Below are 8,083 nucleotides of genomic sequence, written 5' to 3'. Positions count from 1 at the left end.
AATAAAAGGGGTTGATTATAGCATAGGGTATGATTTTATGAATCAGAAATTGAAGTTGCCTAAAGGTGGCATTAGAGGTTGTCCTTCAAATTTTGATGTTAATAGAGTATGGAAGCAATTGACCGGTGAAGACTCGGTCGATTTACAACAAGCTCCTAATGGACTCATAATTGAACCATCATATCTTATATTTCATAAATTCCTTTGTCATTCTATATGTGGTAAAAAGGAGTCGAATAGAGTAACGAAGGATGATTTACTAGTAGTTGACTATTTAGTGCGACGTTCGGCAAAAAGTGTTGATTTCATACACTTAATTTTTAAAAGCATGATGACCATGGCAACATCATCTAAAGTTGCACTTGGAAATGGTCATTTAGTAACTTGTACAGCATTGCTTCATAGTGCTATTGATGAGGATGATTTGCATAAGATGGAATGTTTGGGGGATGCGTATCTTAATGAAACTATGCTCCGTAAAGCCGACATTCTTGATATGGATGGAGAATTAATGAATGTAAAGGACCGAAATTGTTATTTAATTAAAACTGGCCAGCCGAGAAGAGGAAAGGGAAGAAAAGCAGAAATAGAAGATGACTGTGACGAAGATGAGGATAATGTAAGTAGAGAACTGGAAACCGAGAATGGTCAAGGTGAGGTGGTGAGGGATGATGTCGGTATAGATCAACCAAGAGAGGAGGAAGTGAGGCGACCAAGAAAGCCGAAGCGAAGGGGAGATTTTGAAGAGGAAGTACTTTCTTTGTTAAATGAAACAAAGTCGAGGTTGACTAATATTGAAACATCTATCGAAGAGATTAAAAGAGAACAACGAAGGTCACATCGCCGATGGAAGGCTTGTTTCAGCACCTTGGGAGCACATGATCCTTCACCTCCACATACACCGGAGAGTTAAGGTTAGTAACAACCAAAATATTTTGATTATTTCATATTTGTATGCTGTCATTCATTTGGTTTCAGGGCATTACTTTTCTTCCTGAAATATGCTCTGTTTTCCAAATTGCAGATAAGATGGGTGGCTGATTGCATAGTTGGTTCTAAATGTCTAATTCTGGATACGCTGTTTTGGAGACTTGGAGGTGCAGTTTTGAAGACGTGGAGCAGATGTATATGCATAGCTGTTGATTATGGATTTAGTATTTTGAATTTGGAGGTTTATGTATTTGAACATAAGTAGGTTTAATTGTGATAAACTCATGTGTTATTAGTAGGTCTGAAATGTTATTACCAAGTCTGAATATTTCTGAATGCTATTATCAAATTTGAATATTAACACTTGTTAATTCTAGATCATTGTACACTAATATTTTTTTTGACAAAACTTTAAATTTAAGTTTGTTAAATTGTTATAAATTAGGATAGTTAGATGACTTTTATTGATTAACTTTTCTTATAAAGCCAAAGAATAAAAATTGATAAATTTAAATATTTATGAATTACAAATATGTAATTAATTTGTTACATCGGTCTTTTAACTTTTATTTTTCTTTTCAACCAATTTTTAATATTTAAATATCTAAATCCGTAGAAAAAAGGATTATGATCTAGAAAATTTGAATAAATGTTAATATTTTACAAATTTAAATATTTAAATTTTAAAAATATGTAATTAATATTTTGATTACATCAGTCTTTAAGCTTTTATTTTTTGGTTGAGTCGATTTTTTAATATTTAAACATTTAAAATTATTAATATATTATGATATGATCTATATATTTTTGCTAATTTGTTTCATAAAATTTTAAATTACGTACATTATTAAATGTATAAACTTTATAGAATGCAACGACATAATAACATGTCTGTGTGTGCTACTCATAACTTGTGATTATTAAAGTGTGTACTGCCTGAACCAATCTGTTTTCAAAATTGCAAAAGTGCTTGGTTGCAAGATATGTACATGAATTTGAGATTTATGTACTTAAAAACGAGTTAGTTTATTTGTGATGAAATCATGTCTTATTTTACGAGTAGGTTGAAGTTGTAGGTTTATTTTTACATCTCACGTAAGTTGAGGCACATGCAACGTTAAATTGAGGCACATGTAACGTATATTTTAAGTTCTCTTAATTTTTATCAAAATTTATAAAATTAACTTCATGTAAATTTTGCCACATTGCTTTGTTAATGTAAAAATGGAATTGAAACAAATCATTCTTTCGTGTTCAGTTCTCAAGTATACATGAGGTTTTTTATGTCAACGATATGAAAAATGGATGTCCTTGAAAAAAAAAATAAAATATTAATTGTTTTATTTTTTTAGCGGTCATTAAAAAAATAAATTAAATATTGTTTTATTTTTTTAGCGGTCATTAAAAAAAATTGAATGTTGCTAATTAATGTTGTTTTTTCTAACCCTAACACTAATCCTAACCCAAAACCCTAAACCCTAACCCTAAGCCCTAAACCCTAAACCCTAAGCCCTAAACCCTAAACCCTAAACCCTAATTAAGCCCTAAACCCTAAACCCTAAAATACAATTTTAATAATGGTTATGCGAGTAAAATCATATTCAACCGAATAAATTTAGCTATTAAAAATTCAAATTATACTAATTAAAAACATTAAAATAAATTATAAGAATAGGCAAAAGTGGAAAAATTTCTTATTGTTGCAATTTATTTACAAAAGGCATATATTACCTCCAAAAAAATTAAGACAAAATATTGTTTTGAAATATTTATGTTAGAGCGATAAAAATGGAGTGGTCAACTATTACGTTGAATAACACATAAATTTTTGATATCTAATCATAAATAAGCATAAAATCAACCATTTATCAACATTAGACTCTTTGTTTTGCTTTTAATATAGGAAACAAAGACTTTTTATTTTGCATTTTGCTTCTATATCTAAAGGAAAGTGGTGATATTTGGATTAAGTTGAAAAAAATAGATTATAACTCGAGTATATTGTTTAAACTCGTCGAATATTTGCCATGTCATCGAGTTATGACGAGTTCAGTAGAGCATATATTCGATGAAACATATAAAACTCGTCGACTTTCTCTACTACCTCGAGTAACAAACAATATTTCTGCAACAAGATTTTCAGAATATATCTCAAACTGATTAGATTTGACACGATTTTGGCAAATCAAATCAGGAAAATTTAAAAACGAATTTATTAGGAGGGAAACAATATTAAAATAGGAGGGAAACGAAAAAAAAGAGAGGGAAACGAAAATAATTTGTTCCTTATTTAATTTTTTAATTAAAGAAGTTCCCTCTAAAAGAAAACTTCTTTGGCATTAACCATAATTGCAGGAATCACGTTGTTGAATGACAAAATAAAGTGGTTTCTTTGTTCTTATCAAAATATCTATCATAAAAAAATTACAAACAATTCTCACCATACTTGTTCTTCAATTCAATTTGTTTCAACGATTTTCTGAACAATGTCACTTAATACTAGAAAAAGAGTTATATCGTTTAACGAATTACAAAGATCAGCTAGACTGAAAGCTCATTTGAGGAAGGGGAATGACAAACCATCGATGAAAAATATATCACAACAATCTCAGACTACCGAAACTGAGTCGGAACCTATTCCTCCTTTGGTGAACACAACATCTCTGTCTCCTCCAATTCAAAACCCAAATAGTATTGAACATCACAACCACCGTGATGATTCAACTGCAATACCAGTGGCTGCTGAAGTTAACAGGGATGGTGAAACTGAAACCATGTCCGGTGAACCAACAAACGTTGATGAAGGTTAGGTTGAATTTATTTTGTGTTTCATTTATTTTGCTTAGAGAATTGATATAATTAACAAATGAAATTGTGTTTCAATGCTTTTTCTGGAATGGAAATATTGTTTTCAAGTTATTTTTTACCTTATATTTTTTGCAATTCGTTTTTTTTTTCTCTATTTTGTGTTTCATAAAGTTGACATACGGTTGACATAAGGTTCATATTAGGTTACAAAAACCTATAAAAAACTGCATCTAAATAAAAATTAAAAATAGTATAAGACATACATATCAATTTGAATTGAGAAGAAAACTAACATGAGATAAACTGTAGTATTTCTTAGGTCTTCTTCCCAAAAAGAAATGTGTTTTAATTTAAAAATAGTTTAAGAATAGTATAAGACATACATATCAATTTATTTCTCTATTTTGTGATTATTTTGTGTTTCATGCGGTTGACATAAGATTCATATTTGGGCACAAAAACGTTTTAAAAACTGCATTTAAATTTAAAAATAGTATAAGACATACATATGAAATTTTAAAATAGTATGATAATTACATATAAAGTTTAATAGAGCAACAAACTAGTATGAGGTAAAGTTTTGTATTTCTTACATATTTCTCTATTCTGTGTTTGTTTTTTGTTTTCTGAGGTTGACATATGGTTCACATATAGTTTATATTCAGTCACTATAACTTTTACAAACTGCATATAAATTATTTTTTTAAAAAGGTACATATCAATTTGGAAACAAAAAGCAAACTAACATGAGGTAAACTGTTGTACTTCTTAGGTCCTCTTCCAAAAAAGAATGGTAGAGGTAAAGTTAGAGGATTTGAAGTTAAAAAAATGACTAAAGATGGTTCAAAAATTGGTGGAATTGTGATTGCAAAAACAAATAGATTACCAATTGGTCCTTCAGAAAAGATATTCAAAATGGAAATTGGTATTGTCACTCGATTAATAGCACCGCTAGGTAAACTTTATTGGTCTCAAATAAGCGCTGAACAAAAGGAAGCCTTACTTACAACTATTCAGGTAAAATTAATAATTATTTTATAGCATACTTGTTATTTCAATTAATTATATTCTTATAATATGTGACTATTCATATGTTTTTTATTGATAGGGTGAATTTGAGATTGATTTAAGTGATCCACATGCAAGAGAAGTAGTATATGGAATGATGGCTAGACGATTTAGAAACTTCAAGTATCAGTGTCACTTACACTATAAGACGTTCCCTACTCGTGAAGAAGCTGAAAAACATCCACCCAAGGATGTAAAAATTAACGATTGGAAGAACCTATGTGAACATTTTGATGAACATGCACACTTTAAGGTAATGTTTCAATTTTATATACAATTGTCTATTATCGTTTGCTAAAAATGAGTATTTTATTATCTAATTAGTTGGTAGTATGTTTCCAATTATATCTAAATTAGCTTCACATATTGTGTTCTGAACGAAAATACGAGGTTTGTTCAAAGGATTTCAATATTAAATGATTTTTAACCTTTTCATGATTTATTTTAACTCTGAAGAAGCTTAAACTCGAGGTTAGACTTGAAACACTTCGAGTTTAAAGCCTCTCCACGAAAATGAGCTTATACAGAAATGAAAATCTCGAGGAATGAATGATCTCGTAGAGTATTTTTTCCTTCCTCGAGTTAGTTCATATCTGAGAAGCTCAAACTCGATGAAAGGCTTGAAACTCTTCGTGTTTTATGCCTTACCTCGAGTTCAGATGTCTACATAATTAACATAACTCGAGAAAATGCTTGTACTTCGCCGAGTATTTGGCATGTTTACGAGTTATGCTTCTGAGATACGAATATCTCTACTATTTTGGTTAAAATAGTTTATTTCTAATTATATAAAGCTTTTATTATTGATAATATGATATGTACCTTTAAAACCTTTATGTGTTGGTTTTATTATAATAGGCTCGAAGCACTGTAAACATTAATAATCGCAAGAAAGTGACCTTTTCTCACACTTCGGGATCAAAATCTTATTGCCAACGTTTGTATGAATGTCACGACCCATTTTCATGAATCGCGACCGGCGCTAGGGTATGGGTAATGTAGTACCGAAACCCGTAGCTAGCCTTCCATTTATCACATAAACACATAAACCTGCAGAAAACCAATACTCGGGGGCAACCGAGACTTCAGCCTAAAACTAACAGTTATAATATTCAACAGTTATATAACATGCTTAATCAATTCCGAGCCTAAAATAGGTTTATCATCAACCAATGTAAATAATATAACATGCCAAAGCAATAAAAATAAGTCGAACCAATCCGACAAAAATATAATAATAATAAAGACGTCTAGTTACTATTGCGGTCTAAGAATAAAACAGTTTTACAGTTTTATTAAAATAAAAGAAACCTCCGAGGAAAAGTAAATGCGGAGATCACCAGACTCTCTCAGATCATAACCCTGGGGAAAATTGGGAAAACAACGGGGTCAGATATACTGAGATGAGTTTATACCACTATCTACATTTATTAAGTGGAAAACCTTTAAAACCGTTTAAAACGTTTAAATACGATATTACGAATAATAGTTGGAACCCTAATCCACAATTCTAAATAATAAACATAATCCAACAGGTCTGGTCCCGAGAGCTGAGCTACACCGAGTTACCACTGACCACACTTATACCAGAGTCCCGAGAGCCGAACTACACCGAGTTACTCTACTTGGTCCCGAGAGCTATGCTCACACCGAGTTACCACATTACCATAATTATCTTTCCCAGATCATTACCGGTGCGCACGCAGTCCTAATGATGCCCATTAGGTAGCATGTTCCAACTAAGAGCCATAATACAAAAACAGTTCGAAATATACGTACTGTACATATACTTAATATTAAAATAGCAATTTACTTAATAAAGCGGTAAATAGCAAGTACAAACTCACTGCTTGCTTATCCACGTGAATCTTGGCAAACAGCTAACCCTGCGTAGACTCCGTAACACGAGCAGTCGACGGGTCTAAAACATTATATAAGTTAAAATCTGATCAACCCCTAACTCTAAGATTACTAGACACCACGTAGGACTAGCATTTCAAAACACAACCAAGGTACAACCAAAGTATCCATACAAACCAAATAACAAAATTAGGCAAGTTAAGCTTAGGTGAGTTCTTATCTTTTAAAACGAAATCAAAGTTCTTAAATACTTATATAGTCCTTTCAAAATCCAAGAGTTTTCCCAAAGTAGTGTGCTAGCCTTAACTGTAGTATAGCTCAACACAACATGTCGGGCGACACAAGTCTAACCCGACCCAACCATAAGCCAAAGTAAAACCATAGTAAATCTGATCCTTAAATAAAACTAAGTTTAAAATAAGAACTCATTCCCTAACTTAATAATGCCAAAATCATGATAAGCAAATAAGCCAAATAACTTGCCAACACTTGGCAAGTAACACCCAAAGTACATACACTTAAATACACCACTTAAATGGAATCAAAAGATTTAACGCCTTTCAAGTTTCATCTTGAACCTAAAATAGTTTAGCCAAAACAATACACACAATATAACACCTTACATGCCTTTAACCAAATTGTTTAACCCAACAACCTAAGATGAAACTAATATCTTTATATGTGTTCAAAACCGTTTTATAAACAAAGTTTCCAGCCATTAACAATTTGATAAAACCAAAATTAAGCCAAAGCACTCAAATAATCAAACATGGCAATTTTGCCGAAAATTGCCTAAACTAGCCAAACGATTCAAAACCAATAATCGACAAACCAAAGTATGTTATTACTGATTTAAAACCTTTAAAACATCACTTAGAATATATTATATCAGTAGGTATAGCATTTGAAACCATTTTGCAATTATAGCGTTTAACTTTCATAAAATTGTCAATTTCGCAAATCGTAGAGATTTTTACAAAATAGATCAAACCCAATTCTCACTTCTAGATCTTAAATCATTAGATCATTAGCCATTGTAGCACAAACACATAATATCCCAAATAACTCAGATTCAACACTTTAACAAATCATTAAACGAATCAATTTCATACAAACCTAGAATTAGCCAATTCGTTGTTTAAATCATGCAAATCCAATTCCAATCATAATACATCATCATATTATAATCATATTAAAATCCATTTAAAACATATTATTCAAATCATAAATCTCAGACCATTGAAAAATAAGTTCCAAACTCCAAAACACCCTAAATCATGTCATTCTACGCAAAACACATGACAACGATTCACCAATACATAAGAGATTGAAATCATTACCTTAGAATGAAGAATAACAAGATTAAATAAGTATTAAACCCTAGGGAAGGGTCTGGACAAGAAGCAACAAGAGTCAC

This window comes from Mercurialis annua, linkage group LG7, assembly GCF_937616625.2.
Source record: "Mercurialis annua linkage group LG7, ddMerAnnu1.2, whole genome shotgun sequence".
Lineage (NCBI taxonomy): Eukaryota > Viridiplantae > Streptophyta > Magnoliopsida > Malpighiales > Euphorbiaceae > Mercurialis > Mercurialis annua.
Note: the sequence above shows the minus strand (reverse complement) of the source record.